General features: G+C 41.5%; 1 protein-coding gene across 4 annotated transcripts in view; it reads right to left on the bottom strand.

Annotated features, from left to right (window-relative positions):
• Positions 1–16,365, bottom strand: part of SBK1 (SH3 domain binding kinase 1) — a 109,512-nt gene that overhangs the window by 26,670 nt on the left and 66,477 nt on the right. The window lies entirely within an intron of this gene.

Genomic DNA, 16,365 nt, shown 5'->3' with positions numbered 1-16,365 from the left:
ACAGAATGTAAAAGAGTCAATTAAGGAACAAGAAAAAGATTGAGCTATAGCAATGAAAGTGATTAGGCAATTTTTAGCAGATCTAGTTAACGTGCTCTTCCAATAGCATTTAATAGTACTGAGGTAGGAGAGGCAAAGGAGGATGGTGGCAGTAACCCAGAACTCTGGCAAAGCATGACTGATAGCAGGACAATGAATCTGAAGGCAGTAAAGTGTTGAAGAAAAAAAAAATCAATACTGTTCTTTACATCTAGACACTAGTCTGCCACAAACAATTTTATTTATTTTAAGAGTTACTTAATTCTAAGTCATTTCTAACTTAGAATGGAAATGTCCAAAGTGAGATAGTTTTCCCAAACCCACTGATTTATCTCTGGTCCAGCACTATTTTTGATAACATTTATAAGTCTTTCCTATTTATATGTATTGATATATGTCTTTCCTAATTAAGCTATAACATCCTCATGATCCTATTTTGTGGTAACATTTATAGGAGTCTTTCCTATTTATATATATTGATATAAAGATGAGGAAACTGAGGCTGCAGAAGAAGTGACTTGCCCAATCACTCAGTTAAATAGTGGCTATGCTAGGATGAGGAGCCAGGTCTCTTTTCAGTCAGGGATTTTTCTCCTATACCATACTATCTTTTGTATTTCTAAGACTTAACACAGTGCCTTACCCACCATCGGTTCAATAAATGTTTCCTTGATGATGATAACAAGTCTAGGCTCTACTTCATTCAACAAAAATATATTAAATGCCTTTTAAGTGTTAGATATTGTGCTAAATGCTGAGGATATTGCTACAGTGCTGCAGTGAACCTAAGTGGCCCAATGGATGGAGTGCTGATTTTGAAGACAGAGTTCATATTCTGTCTCATAAATCTCCTAGTTGTGTGACCCTGGGCAAACCATTCAACCTTTCTCAATCTCAATTTCCTCATCTGTAAAATGGAGATGATAATTAATACCTACCTTTCAGGGTTGTTGTGTGGACTGAATGAGGCAATGTTTTTAAAGAACTTTACAAACTTTAAAATGCCATGTTTAAGCTGACTATTATTGCTATTGCCTCAATCAATGTGGGCAGCTAGGTGCTGCAGAGAATAAAGTGCCCACCTGGAGTCAGGAAGACTGACTGAGTTCAAATCTGAGCTCTGACACTCATTGATTGCATGACCCTAGGCAAGTCACTTAACCCTCTTTGTCTCAGTTTGTCCATCTGTAAAATGAACTGGAAAAGGAAATGGCAAATCACTCCAGTATCTCTGCCAAGAAAATCCCAAAGGGGATCATAAAGAGTGAAACACAACTGAAATGCCGAACAACAACCACTGATGTGGATTCCTACTTCTCCATTCCCTATCCTGTGTGATTCTTGTTTGATTTCTCCCATGGACTTCCTATGGATCTACCTGAAGTGCCAGTGACCTTTTGTATTTTTATTTTTTTCTATTTTGTGGTTATCAGTGAAGCACTCAGGCTGCCCATCTGTTATCTCTTTCTCTTGTTACAAACAGTTTTTCAATAAATAGGTTTCCTGGATGATATCCCTTATAGCATTTCTGCATGTAGGTCATCCTTGGAAATCTGTTGTTCCCTCCTTGTTCCCAATGTCCTTGGGATCACCTACCCTTTTGACTCTTTGGAGGCTGTATGGTGTTCCAAGAATCAGAACCATCTGCCACTAGGAAAATATTCGTGTTAAATAGGTGTTAAGAATATAGATTTTTGGGGAAAAAAAACCTCAACAGTTTCTGTCCTTAAGGAACTCACAGTCTACGAGTGAGGATGTAACACATACATAAATAAGCATGAAACAAGATAGAGTGTGATGGGTGCAAATGAGAGAAGCAGACATAGTGGTCTTATTTGCTGTCAAGGGCACCCCATCCCCCTAGTCACTTAGGCTTGAAACCTTAGTGTCATCCTTGGCTCTTTGCTCACATTCACCCTACATACCCAATCTCTTATCAAATCTTATTTTTTCTACCTTTATAGTGCCTTTTCTTTTGTCCCCTTCTTTTTACTCACACAGTTACGCCACTAATGTAGGTTTCTTGCTTCAGGGTATAACAACACCTTTCTCATTAGTATCTCTGCCTCAAGTTTCTTCACATTTCAATCCATCATTCAGCTTCCAAAGTGATTTTTTTTTCTAAAGTACAAATCTGTCTATGCTAATACTTCTCCTTACCCAACAAACCCCAGTGGCTCCCTATTACCTCCAGGACACAATAGAAAATTCTGCTGGCATTTAAAATTCTTCTCAACTTTTCTCGTATTTGTACATTTTTCTTCTCCACTCACAATCTACAATCTAGTTACACTGGCTATATACCATCTCTAGACTCCATGCCTTCATTGGCGCCTCTTATTTTTAAAATGTTCTCCCTCCTCAACCTGAAGGTTCATCTCTATCTCCTGACTTCTCTGGCTTCCTTTAAGACTCATCTCAATCCCACTCTCTGCAGGACATCTCTCTTGGTCCCCTCTCATTTCTAGGACCTCTCCTCTAGAATTAACTTCTATTTTCATTGCATATCTCTCATATATATAGTTATTTGCATGTTGTCTCCTTTATTAGAATGTAAGCTCCTTGAGAGCAGGACCTGTATTTTTGCTTTTCTTTGTTATTAAAGTTCCACAGAAAGCACCTAATAAAACTTGGTCAACTAACTCTAAGATTTAAGGAGGAAGAGATCAGTTTCTATTGGGACGGACCAATAATTCTATTTTATATTTGCATATCTCTAATTTACTTATCTATAAGTAAAATTCTCCTGCTTCCTACTATAGCCCCCTCACCACAACACACCATCATCATGCTCCCCATCTCCACTTTTTTTTCTCTTTCCCTATTAAATTGTGAACTCGTTGGGGTCAGGACTGTCATTTGCCTTTTTTTATTTGGTATTATTAGTGATTAGCACAGTGCCTGGCCCAGATGTTGAGTGAGTGTAAGTGCCTTGAGGTCAGGGACTGTCTTATTTATCTGAATTCCAGTTAGTACTTGGTGCAATAACTGGCATACAGTAAATCCTTAATAAGTGCTTATAGACTGACCCTGGGAAGATTTAAGGAGGAAGAGATTACACCTTCCAGGTAATGAAGTAATGAATAGATAGATGAAGAAGCTAAGAATGAAGCACAAATATTTCTGCTTTTTTCCTGTCCCTGTATCTATGACCACTGATTATTTTCATTCACATTAAGATTTGCAGAAGCATGGACTGTTCAAACAGGAAGAGACCATAGAATGCCAGAGCTTGAAGGAATATTAAGACTATTCAGTCCAATATCTTCATTTCACAGATGAGGAAACTGAAAACTGGAGAGGAAGAGGCTTGCTTAAGGTTCCACCCAGATCCTCTTTGTCTCTGAGGTCAGTTATTTCTACTCCACCTAAAAGAAGGCTGACTTGCAGATGGGGACTCTGGAGTGGAACCATTGTTGATGGTGCCTGTACTGTATGATTTTAAGGCTAGCAGGCTGGAGCTGGGTTTGGGCCTTCGACTGGAGCCAGGAGGGGTGGGGGAAGCTGCAGGCTGAGCTCCGGGGGCTCCCCAGCATTGCTATCTTCACAGCTCCACAGATGCTGCAGAGGCTGGGACGGATGAAGGCACTCAGTCTTTGGAAACAGCCCACTCTGAGGAGGCGGCCAGTTGAAGCCAGGAGGGCAGTAGGGACTATGATACTCACAGAGGAGATTCCTCACCTGGGCACTAAGCTGGCTCAGCTTCCACCACCCCCAGCTGTCTGGGGAAAAAGGGATCAGGGATGCTTAACCTCCGTCCAATGCCCATGGATCCTGAGGGCAGACACAGGGCAGGAAGCCTGGTACAGTGGATAGGTTACTACTATGTGTAGATTCAGAAGACTTAAATTTGAACAGCCTGACCAGGATCAAATCCTGACTAGTTATGTGATCTTTGGCAATTGTGTCAGCTAATTCGTACTTTAGTTTCCTCATCTGTACAATGAGATATTTGGACACAAAAAAGGAACAATTCTGATGAGGAAGAAAGTATAATGCATCAGAAAGTGTGCCATACTTGGAGTAAGAAGATCAGGGTTTGAATCTTGGGTCTGACCCTTACTGTCTGTATGACTTTGGACAAATCACTTGATATTTATGAGTCTCTCATAACAGTTGGTGTCTGTGGTAGTTTCTGACTCTGGGACTCTGGGACTCAGTGACTAAATGATCAGTAACATTCACCCTTTTCTGCCTGGAGAGCCCAGAAGTACAGAGGTCTGAGAACATCCATTGTTCTCAGTGATCCATTCTTTGGTGCTGTCTCTTCATCTGTGAAATGGGAGTAAGGAGGGTTGTTTCTAACATTGTCTAAAGCCCCTTCCAGCTTTCCACAATCCTTTACCTTTTATAAAAAAGTAGGGAATCCCAGGGCTCTAAAACTTGTTATTCTATTATGTCCCTGGAGAAATAGGTTGCCTTTGTTCTGTACCTAGGGATGGATAACTGAGTCATTAGCTACCTAGGCAGGTAGGTGGCTAAGGTGATGGCTCTACCTTTTCTCCCTTTCCCCTAGGGCTTCTCAAATAAGGCGGGATGTTACCTTCTTGTCTTTGAGTATCTGTCCTACTGCCTTTTCCAACAGCAGAGAAGGCAGGATAGATGAAGTTAAATCACAGGATAGGTCACTTGGGAAGGTTCAGGGGTCTCTGACTGGGAACACTGTCAAATGAGGCACACAGGCCTTCCCCAGGGAGCTCATCATCAGGAAATCTCATTATCCTGCAAGATTGAATCTGCCCTGGTAGTCACATCTCATCTGTATCCTCTGCCCCTCTGATTGGACTCTCTGCCTGGCAGGCAGGGTCATGGGTTCCTGAGCCTCTATTTAAAGAAAGGGCTCTATATAACCCTCTTTCTATTTACCACTAGCTAACCAGTTTTGGAATTTTTAAAAACTTCTCCATCACACCTTTACACCAGGTCCTTTCTCTTCTGCCTCCTTCTTTTCATTCCCTCCTCATCCTTTAGCTTCTTTTTGTGTATTGTCTTCTATTAGATTATAAGCTCCTTATAGAACAGAGCTTTTTTAAAATTTGTATTTGTATCCTAGTATTTAGCACAATATCTGGTACATAGTAAGTACTTAATAAATGTTTATTGATTGACTGACATAGGCTCAGCTCCCAGTGTCACTAAGTTTAACTTGAGTTTGGCAGTGGCTGAGACTGCACAGAAGGAAAAACCCAGAGTTGAGATAGTTTGCAGTCAAAAGACCATGGAATCACAGACCAATCAAGTCACAGTCTTAAAATGTAGAACATTAGAACTCAAAGAGCTCTTGGTACATATAATAAAGACCAGCAGAAGTATCTACTTATAGCACAGAATAGAGAATGTAAAAGCTGCCAAGGACCTTGGGGACCCCATGACCCAGACCATTTTACAAGTAAGGAACCTGAGATCGCAAGTGAATTGACCAATGACAAGACTGTGATTTGGTAGCAATGATTGCATTTCAGTCCTACAGCAGGGGTCAGGAGTGTTGGCAAGCAATTAACAAGCACTTATTAAGTGTTTACTGTGTGCCAAGCATTGTGCTAAGAACTGAGAGACCTAGAGAAAAAGCAAAGACAGTCCTTGCCCTCAAGGAGCTTTCAGTCCAAAAGGAGACTAACTTGTCTTTAAATAGTGCATACAAGATACATTCAGAGTGGATAGAAGAAGGTAGTCTAGGAGGGGAGCACTCGAGGGACAGGGAAAGGCTGCCAATAAGGGATATACAGGTGCACAATGCATGTACAGATATGTGTATACACACATGTGTTTGTGTGTGCATGTTTATGTGTATACACACATGCTTTATTTATTTGTTGTGTGTCAGAGCTGGAGTTTAGTAGCCTAAGCAGCGGGAGGGGCATGATGACAATAATCATCCATCTCTGGTACCTTAAGGTTTATCAAGCACTGTCCTCTCAATGTAGATAGGCAGCACAAATATTACTAGTACTAATTTAGAAGTCTAGAATGTTAGATCTGGCAGGGACCATAGAAATCATCCAGTCCAACCACCTCATTTTACAAATAAGGAAACTGAGGCACAGTATGGTTAAGTAATCTTTAAGTGTCAGAGCTAAGAGCTGAACACAGGTGGTCTGACTCAACATACCCTGCTTCCTTTATACTGCCTCTCCTACTATGATATGCCATCTACTGCACCAAAGATATCTCTGTTGCAAATAATGTTTGGGGGATGGAAAAGAAAGAATCAAATAAACAATGCAGATGAGGGCATGGGAGCTTAGAGTACTAAAGACTTGCCCCTGGTCACTTAATGTTGAAAGATGGGATTAGAACTCAGGTTTAAGTCTAGAATGCTTTGTATTTGAACTCATTGTGTTCTTCCAGGATGGGTGGCCTGACCTTCCCTCCTATTTGCCCAAGTATCTCCCAATATCCCAACATGGGCCAGGGCAATTAGCTGGCCCTGTAGACTCCAGGATTAGATCTATGACAAGAGCAACTACCTAAGACTTCTAACATTTCTCTTCCTACCTAGCCCTGTGAGCCAGGCTGCTAATGTTCTGGATAGAAGCCTGGCAAAGAGAACCATCCTTGGGCCCTCTTGGTGGAGATATCTTAAGATCTAAAATCCCTGCTGCAGACAGCCTTAGAGTTGCACACAGCATTGGATTTACAAAGCCAATAGGAAAACCAGTTTCGGATTCACTTTATAATGAAATGTTAGAGCCGGAAGGGACTTAAGAGATCACTGAGACCAACCTCTGCATTTTACAAAGGAGGAAACTGAGGCCCTAAGAGGCATAGTAAGTGCCTTTGCTCAAGGTCATCTAGATGTAGAGCTGAGACAAGTTGGACTTTTGGTTTCTACATCAGTAAGCTTCATTACCCATTAATATGCACTGGGGCCAGCCTGGATCTCAGCTTCTTTCTCTACTACTCTTCCCAAACACTCATCTCTCTCTCTCTCTCCCTTTCTGGTTCTTCTTTCCCATCCCCTTCCCCTCCCCCTCAGAGCTCTGTCTTTGGGGCAGACCCCCAGCTCCTCCTTGATGATTGCTTCTGAACTCCACTCCTCTCATGGTCTCAGACCTTCACCTTGTTCCACCCTCCCTGAGGCTGTGAACAGTCCACCCCCCTTCCTGCACAGCACATCCTCAGGGTATTTATAGCTGGTGACTATGTCTCCCTGCAGCTGTCACTCCCAGAGCCTGGAAATTGGCTCCCCTGATACTTCCCCTATACTTGGTACTTCCTGTCTTGATGGTCTGGGTTCTAGAGGGACACCAGAGAATCTCATTACATGTAGCCCTGAGAGTCCAGAACACTGGGTGAGGGACATAAATGGGCGAGTAGGATGGTCATAGAAGCAAAGGGAAGAAAAGTCACCAACTGGAGAATCATAGAATGTCAAAAACTGGAAGGAATGTTAGAATAGAATGTTATAACTGCAAGGGTCCTTAGATTGGATGGGCCCTTATGGCCAGTCAGCCCAACACTGCCATTTTACAAATGAGCAAACTGAGTGATTTTTCTAGTATCATCTGTGAATTAGTGGTGGAGCTGGGCTAGAACCCAAGTGTTCTGAATCCCAGTTTTTTTCCATTTACACCATGATGGTTCTCAAAGAACATATATTGAATGCCTCTCGTGCCCAGCTCTGTGCCAGGAGGAACGGGCATCCTGGGTAATCAAGGCTGTGGCTGGATGAAAAAGAAAAGTCCTGCAGAGAAATCCCTTCCAGTCCTCACTCTCAGGAGCAGCTGGAAAGTAGGGGAACAGGGAGAAAGTTATGATATCTTCTCTTTTTTCCCTCTTAAAACCAGGCTCCTTTGATTACCCTACTTTCTAGCTTGGAATAAGCTCTTCCCTCCCCAATGCCTGACCACATTCTCTCCTCACCATGAAATCTTCCATGACTTAGAATCAGTGGACCTCAGGTATAAGTGCCAGGTCTACTGCTTGCTACCAGTGGTGATCTTGGGCAACTAATTTCCTTTCCCTGGGCCTCAGTTTTGACATCTGAAAAATGAAGGGGGTGAATTAGACAATTTCTAAGGTCCTCCCAGCTCTAAATCCTATGATGCTACTCTTCAGCCCACACTGGTTGTTCCCTTCTCTGAATTCCTACAGCACTCACTGTCTGTCCCCACTCATCTTGGCACTCGATCACAGACTGCTGCATGTTGTTTAACTTTTCATGTGTCAATCTTCCTTTCCCATCTAGAATTTTAGCTCCTGAGGGCAGGGCCTGCATCTCTACCTCCTGATCCCTGTTTCTATCTTCCGGAATATAGCATTGGGCTGGGTGGGCAATAGACAAGCCCAATAGACAATTAAAATTGGATTAACTTTGGGCTGGGCTCCTCAGCTGGGATCTGGAGGGTATTGGGGGAGGCAAAGTTGCATGTGGAGGGAAAGGAGATTATATCAGGGGTCTGGCATTGAGGCTGCAGCCTTCCTGTTTCCTTCACTTCTTGGGGCTGATGACTGCTATCTGGCTGGATGGAGGAGAATATTCTCCAAGTTCAGAGAACTTAAGGGACTTACTTTAAGGTTACACAGGTAGTAAGTGAGGAACAGAACTCACACCTCTGACTCCCAATTAAATGAGTGTTCTTTACATTACCTAAGGTTACCACTATCCATGTTTCCTGGGGACAAGTCTGAAATTTGATACTAACTGTGATCACCAGTGAACTGTTTGATTTTTCTGGGTCTGTGTTATTCTCTGTAAGATGGATAATATTTGCCCTATTTTCTTTTTTTCTCTTTTTTTTAAATAAAAAAAATATTTATTTATTTAAAAAAAAATTTGCCCTATTTTCAAGGCAAAATTGGACTTCTGGCTAGTCCTAGAACTCCATATGCCACTTCCAGTCTCCTTGGGAATCCTCACTCATGCCTAGAATGCCCTTCTTTCTCATTTTCACTATGCAGAATACTTTTCTCCCTTCAAGCATCAGCCGAGGTGCCAACTCCCCATGAAGTATTCCCCATCTTCCTCTATCTCTATCTTCCCATACCAGTTAGTATTCTTATATCCTGGGTCAGTAAGAAAAGGGTGCTAAATTTAGAGTCAGAGGCCATGGGTTTGAGTCTTAGCTTTGCTACTTTAGCTGACTTCTCAAACTCTCAATTTCCTTATTAAGGGAGGTCAAATTAAATTCACTAAGCACCCATTATGTATCCCTTATGGTTCCAGGTGGGCAGCCAGGTGGTTCAGTGGATAGACCACCTGCCACCTGCCTTGAAGTCAAGAGAGCCTGAGTTCAAATCTGTTTGCAGACATTTACTAGCTGTGTGACCCTGGGCAAGTCACTTAATCCTATCTGCCTCAGTTTCCTCATTTGTTAAATGAACTAGAGAAGGAAATGGCAAACCATTCTAATATCTCTGCCAAGAAAACTCCAAATGGGATCACAAAGAGTGGGACATGATTAAAATGATTCAACAACATGTTCTTTGTGCTGAAACACAACATCAAAAACTGAAATAATCCCTTGCCTTCAAGGAGCTTACATTTTATTGAGGAAGAATGATAAAGACATACATGGGGCTGGATTAATTGGCTTCAGGAATTCCTTCTGGTTCTTTACTGCACACTATTGTACTTTGGGTCTTTCCACCCCACCCACCCCCTTTATTTTAACTGTCAGTATAACGGTCTATAACCAGGCAGAGTGCTTTGCTTGTGGTAGGCTTTTAATAAACATTTGGTGAATTGAATTACTTTCCTCATTGGTTAAGGAAAATTCTTTGTAAATCTTAAAACACTACTTAAATTTGAGTATTATGAGGGATTACTATGACTGAAATGTCACAAACCTCCAAGGCTTATATAAGGAGATTTCCTGATGGGTTGAGAGTGAGCCAAGGCTTGGAAGAATAGACCAATGACTTAGACTAGAACACCACATTTGGTTTGGATGTGAGCTGAAGAGAATAAACGAGGTTCTCTTGGGAATTGTAAGAAGTGCAAGTGGGGATGGGGAGTGTAGTGCTCGAGTCCCTGGAAAATCAGGGTAATGAGGCTAAGCCTGGGAGAATTTGAGTACACACCAGCTTGGGAAGTGTAGGGCCCTTTCATCTGAGATTGAGCTAGGTTTCTTGTATCACCACTTCTAACACACTTCCCCTGGTGTATTCTATTTCCCTTACAGATAAAACTTTAAAAGTTACATTCCTGAGGAATGGAACATGTAGATATGAAGTAGAAGGGAAAGAGAGAAGGAAGTGTGCTGAGAGTGTCAAAGGATGCATGAGAAGAAAAGGAGACAGGTTTCAGGAGAGCTCAGAATCCAGGGAGCCAAGCAGGCGCAGGGGTCAGGAAGTTCCTGTAGATCCTGGGGATTCAGGGATCAGAGACATTTAGCAAGAAATATAAAATTAAAGCCATCTAGGCTTCAAGTAAGGTCCTAAAGCAAGTTCAGAACCAAGGCCCATGGAAGCATCATGGTATAATGCGATTTAAATCCTGGTTCTTGATCTCTCTTATCTGTGTGACTCTGTTAAGTCCTTTTACTTTTCTAAGCCTCAGTTTCTTTATCTTTGTAATGGAAATAATACTGGTTGTGAAGAAAAATGTGTCAATGTGATGAAACTTAGACTTATTGACACACTGAGCCATTCTTATTCTGGTATCTTTATAAATCATTTGTTCACCAAATATTTGCCAAATGTCTATGATATAGGTGGAACATTTATTAGGCACTTGTATGGTAGACAGTATGCTAAGCATTGAGCTCCAAATACAAGCAATAAGACAGTTCCTACCCTCAAGGAGCTTACATTCTAAGGGAGGAACACAGTAAATAAAAGAAAGTTGAGAGGGAGAAGCTATGCATGCAACTGTACAATATACAGATGGTTAAGAAGTGGTGTGGAAGCATAGTTCTGCACTAAATAAAAAAACTTATCTATATCAGAAAGCAGGCTGGAGTCTGGAAAACTCATCTCCATGAGTTCAAATATAGCCTAAGATACTTACTAGCTGTGTAATCCTGGGCAAGTCACTTAACCTGTTTGCCTCAGTTTCCTCATCGTCAAATGAACTGGAGAAGGAAATGGCCAACCATTCCAATGTCTTTGTCAGGAAAATCCCAAATGGCAACACAATGAGTCAGACCCAACAGAAATGACCAAACAACAACAAATTGGAGATAGTTGGCCCAGGGATAGAGTTCAAGGTTTCCATGGCAGGGGAAGGTTGAGGGAAGGTTTAGGAAAGGATGTGAGGATGATGGCCTAAATGTAGGCATCATTGTGATGAGATTAATAATGATGATGATGATGATAGCAGCTAACATTTATATAGTACCTACTATATGCTGAACACTGTGCTAAACATTTTAAAAAAATACTGCCTTGTTTGATGCTCACACAACCCTGGGAGGTAGATGCTATTATTACTCCCATTTTATAGTTCAGGAAATGAGATTGGGAGAGGTTAAGAGGTCTGTGGCTACATACCTGATAAGTATCTGAGGCTAGATTTGAATTTAGGGCTTCCTGACCCCAGGCTCAGCATTCTATCTACTGCATCACACAGCAGTTGTAGTATACAAAGCCAAAGGCTCAGGGTGAAGAAAATGATAAATACAATTTGGTCTTTCAGGTTTTTTTTTTTTTTTTTTGGTTTGTTTGCTTGTTTTACTCTCAAGGAGCTTACAAAAACCTTAGTGTCAGCCTTGGGTCCATACTCTAATATTAGGCAGAGGAATAAAGCAAGGAAACCATGAAGGAAAAGAGCATACATAGTGTAGTGGAGAGAAGGATGCATTGAATTATGCCATCAGAGACTGAAGTTCTGTTATGTCACTTATACCCTGTTATATCTCCTATATGACGGTGAGCAGTTACAACTTCCCTTGGCCCCTGTTTCTTCATGTGTAAATGAGGGGGTTGGACTATGAGGTCTCTTCCAGCTCCATGTCTTTTATCCTAGGATTTTGGGGAAAGCACTAACTTCTCTACATCTCATCAGCTCCCCTGTCCCCTACCCCCATCCCTTTAGCCCAGGGCCACCTGGAGGCTACAAAAATAACTGATTTCCTGTCAGTGCTCTACTGTTGTCACTTCCTGGGAGAGAAATCCAAAATAGACCCTGATCCCCCAGGGGCCTGACCATGCCCATGTTTTTGAGCATGTGTTACTTAAGGTGATACTGATTTTCTGAGGGAGGGGAGAGAGAGAGAGAGAGGGAGGCAGGGAGAGAGAAAGGAAGAAAGAGAGGGAGGAAGAAGAGGGGGGAGAGAGAGAGAGAACAGAGAAAGAAGAGGGTGTTTGAGGGAGAGAGGAAGGAGAAGGAGGGAGAGAGAGAGAGGAGGGGAGGGAGAGAGAGAGAGAGAGAGAGAGAGAGAGAGAGAGAGAGAAAAAAGAGGAGTGTGTGAGCCCATCACCCATGCACATCTTCCATGGGCACTGACCACTGCCATCTATTCCAGGGCATGTCCTACTGCCTACTCTGGGGGTTACTCAGGCACTGTGCACACTCCATTCTCTCCCACAGTGAGATGTGTGCCTCCTGTGTACCGGGCACCATTTGAGGAGTTGTGGGGGATAATACACAATGAGAAGAAAAACATCTGCTCTCTGTTTCCCCCTAGTTACTAAGGGGTTCTTGCCTCACTAGGTACAGATTCCAGCCTTTGCCTTTGATGGTGGCAGAGGTAGGGGATGCTCTTAGGTCAGGTAGGACCAGAAAGGAAAAGGGCATTAAAGTAGGAAAAGTGTGTGTGATTAATCTATACTTTAAAATTTCAGAATCTCATGGGTGACTGACTGGTAAATATAGTAGGTAAAGAATCCTGCATAGGGAAGGTCAATAAGTAAACATTTATTAAGTTTCTACTGTGTGCCAGGGACTGTGCTAAGCGCAGGTAGTCTTGGTGTCTCATAGCCTTGAAGGCATAGGAGATATACAATTGACATACACTAATTAACCTGTCTCTCTTTGGAAGGCACAGCAAGATTTCTAGTTTCCCCATCAAATGCATCTTTTATCCTTGTGCCAAGTATATTTCCCAAGCTGGAAATCTACTGGATTGTTTTAGGTTCGGATGTTCAAGCCTCAGAGGCACTGGGCCATGCTTTTCCCTGGGGCGGAGGGCAAAGTCTAATGGCCTGTTTGCAGAACAACCTTTCTTCTGTTCTGGAGCCTGGTACAGCTGAGCTGGAGGTGGGGGCAGGGAGAGGGGAGACACCAAAGGACCTTTGAATGTAATAGCCCTCACTCCAGCTTCTAGGTGATCTTAGAGATTACCATTAATCCAGGAGTCTAAAGGAACTAGGGGTTTACCATTCCTGGTAGATGACCTTAAATATTTCCCTAGAGTCTACCTTAGGTCTAAAGTAGTGATTTGGGGGTTTGAACTGAAATATGTAATAAAATTTCTCTAATCTGTCTTCTCTGCTTCATTTTCAGTATCCACCATAGACAAGCTCCTCATCATTCCTTGTCTGGACTAGCATAACATCGTCCTAATTGGTCTTCCGGTCTCTAGTCTGTTCTGTCTCTGCTCTACCTTGCATATGCTGTCAGATTTGTCCTCTTAATGCATAGATTTGATCACCTTCAACAGCTCCCAATTGTCTATCACGTCCAGATCTTGGGCTGGTGTTCAAGCTCTTTAAAAGTTGTCACTAACCTAGAGAGTGGTGTAGAGGAGAGATCACTGGTTTGGATTATGTTCAAATTCTGCTTTTGATCCTCTGGGTTTTTTGTTGTCTTTGAAAATGTGGAAAATAATAGTAGTACAACCCATTTTGTAACATGAGTCTTTTAAAAGAATGAGCTTTGTAAACCCTCCAGCACTATAGAAATGAAAGTTATTAAGAGTACTCTTTATTCACCATTCCCATAACTATAGTAAAGCCTAGTACAGAACTGGGTCCATATCGTATTCTTTTCATCACATCCCAGATTCAAGGAGACCTGATATCCTTTGCAAATCAATTAGCTCTTTTGGTCTACTTAGACTTCCAGGTCTTTTTTTATTTAGTCATTGCCTACTGTCTGGTTCCTAACGAAATCACTCTGTATTTGTCATTTGGGAATTGTATCTCTCCTACTTTTTAAATTTTTCCATACTCTTCCCCTCTTCAACATATAATTGAAGAAGATAGTTCAAATCTATTGCTATTATCCAGCTACTCTTCCCCTCTTCAACATACAATTGAAAAAAATAGTTCAATTCCATTGCTATTATCCAGAGTATTAGTTATTGCCTTGAATTTGTTATAATTAATCGATTATTCCCATTCTTGACTTCTACATAATCATTCAATAGAGATGGGAACCTGTTCTAGAGCCCCTGAAATGACCCCATGAAGACTACTTGGGATGTCTTCCCAGACATGGGGACTGTTGAACACTGGTATAACCCTCTAGATGCTGTTCCTTGTTTTCAAGCAGAGGTTAAATGACTACTTGTTGAGGACATTATAGAATGGCATGAACAGGGCAGGGCTTAGACAAAAGGATTTGAAAGATCTCTTCTAGGGATCTGAGATGCTCTGATTCTATATTGGACTTTCCTGGGCCTTCAATATTCCAATAACAGGCTTTTTCCTATGGTCTGTAGTTGCTTTCTGTAGCCGTGGACAGAAATTGGATTCTGCATCTATTAAATAGGAGTATATTAACTTCTGTAAAGAAAATGCTTTATAAATACAAAAGATTAGATCAATATAAGTTAGTACTAGAAAAGTGTGTCTGGTGAATCCCAGAGGGAATGAAGAAAAGAGAGAATGCTCACCTTAGCTCTGGACTCTAGCTCCTAAGGCACAAAATGGAGCAGGGAGTTTCCCTATGGTCTGTCTGTTCTTCAACTCTCAGCATTGGCCAGAGGCTTAATAGCCCAGAAGCAGAAATCAACAGCCAATTAATAACACTGAAGTCCAGGCCTTGCCTCATAAAGCAGAGTTATTAAGTGAGTACTGTTGTTAATGAACTGATTAGAAGGAAGAGGGAATCCAAATCTAACCCAAAGTGGGATAATAAAGGAAGAGAGAACAAGCCTGACTTTAGGCTCAGTCTCCAAGGACAATGTCACTGAATTTTAAGTCTGTAGGGAATCTTAGCATCTTGTCCAAGTCTTCCTTTTATAGAAGGGGAAACTGAAGTTTGGTGAAGGAAAGTCACTTGCTTATCATTACCCAGACAGTTAAGTGGCAGAGCTGAGACTTGAATCCAAGTTTCCTAATTCCCAGTATTGAAAGCCCATAAGAACACCTTTTTTTTAAATCAGTCTGTCTTCCCTCACTCCTCACTCGATAGAGAGTAAGTAAGCACCAACCACAACATGATGGGGAACAAAGATTAGATTTGAGGCCAGAAGGTCCCATTGTGAATCCTAACTCTGTTACTTACTAGACCCGTGACCAAGCAATTAGGCAAATCACTTAACTTCTTTGAAGTTCAGTTTCCTCACTTGTAAAATGGGGATAAATAATACTTGCAGCCCCTATTCTTCTAAGGCTGTTGTGAAGATGATATTTGAGAAGGAATGTAAAGGGTTTTAGTAGCCTATATTATTAGGGAGTAGGAGATTAGGAATGACAGGACCCAGGTTTGTATCCTGGCTTTAGTTATTTATTTCCTGTGTAGCCTTGGACTAATTGCCTTCTTTCTCAGGGCCTTAGTTTCCTCATTTGTAAAATGTTTTTGTGGAAAGTGCCAAATGTTTTGGAACTTAATAAATGCTCGTTGAAATGTGAATGGAAAGAAGCACAAAACAAATGAATGCTACAAAATTAGAAGGCACATATATGACCCTAAAGAAGAGACATGAAAAAAACTTTTTTTTCCAATCTAGTGATCTATAATGCTTATTCCCCCTGCTCTTCTTCTCCTATCTTTTAAAAAAATTCTTTGGAATAAAGGATATCTTTCCAGGAGAAGAGAAGAAAGGATAGAGGAGAAATTTTAGATTATAAAGAAACAAAAGATATTAACAAAATAAGAAAAATCTTTATTGAATGAATAATGGTATTGGTCTAGAAGACTTTTAAGGTCTGTCCAAATCTCAACCCTGTGATTCCATCCTCCCTTCCTCAGACAAATGTATGTGATCATTATAATAGGTGAAGATCTTTCTACCATGCTGTCTTTCACAGTTGCATCTAATATAGCTACAGGTGACTTCAAAGAAATGGATCACTGAAGATGCAGGGAGACCAAGTAGTCTCTGAATCTTCCCAATAACCTGGCTTTTTCCCAGAGAACTTCTAAACTAGGTCCAGGCTCCAATGAAGAAAATTTGGTGTGACCACTCTCACACTTTCTTCATTTATTTTATTTCTTGATTCCCAAATGCTCCTCTTCTCCTTAAACACTGTCACTATCTTTTGTGACTTCAATGG

The sequence above is a fragment of the Sarcophilus harrisii genome, chromosome 1 (assembly GCF_902635505.1).
Source record: "Sarcophilus harrisii chromosome 1, mSarHar1.11, whole genome shotgun sequence".
Classification (NCBI taxonomy): Eukaryota; Metazoa; Chordata; class Mammalia; order Dasyuromorphia; family Dasyuridae; genus Sarcophilus; species Sarcophilus harrisii.
Note: the sequence above shows the minus strand (reverse complement) of the source record. Positions and strands in the feature narration are given on the sequence as shown.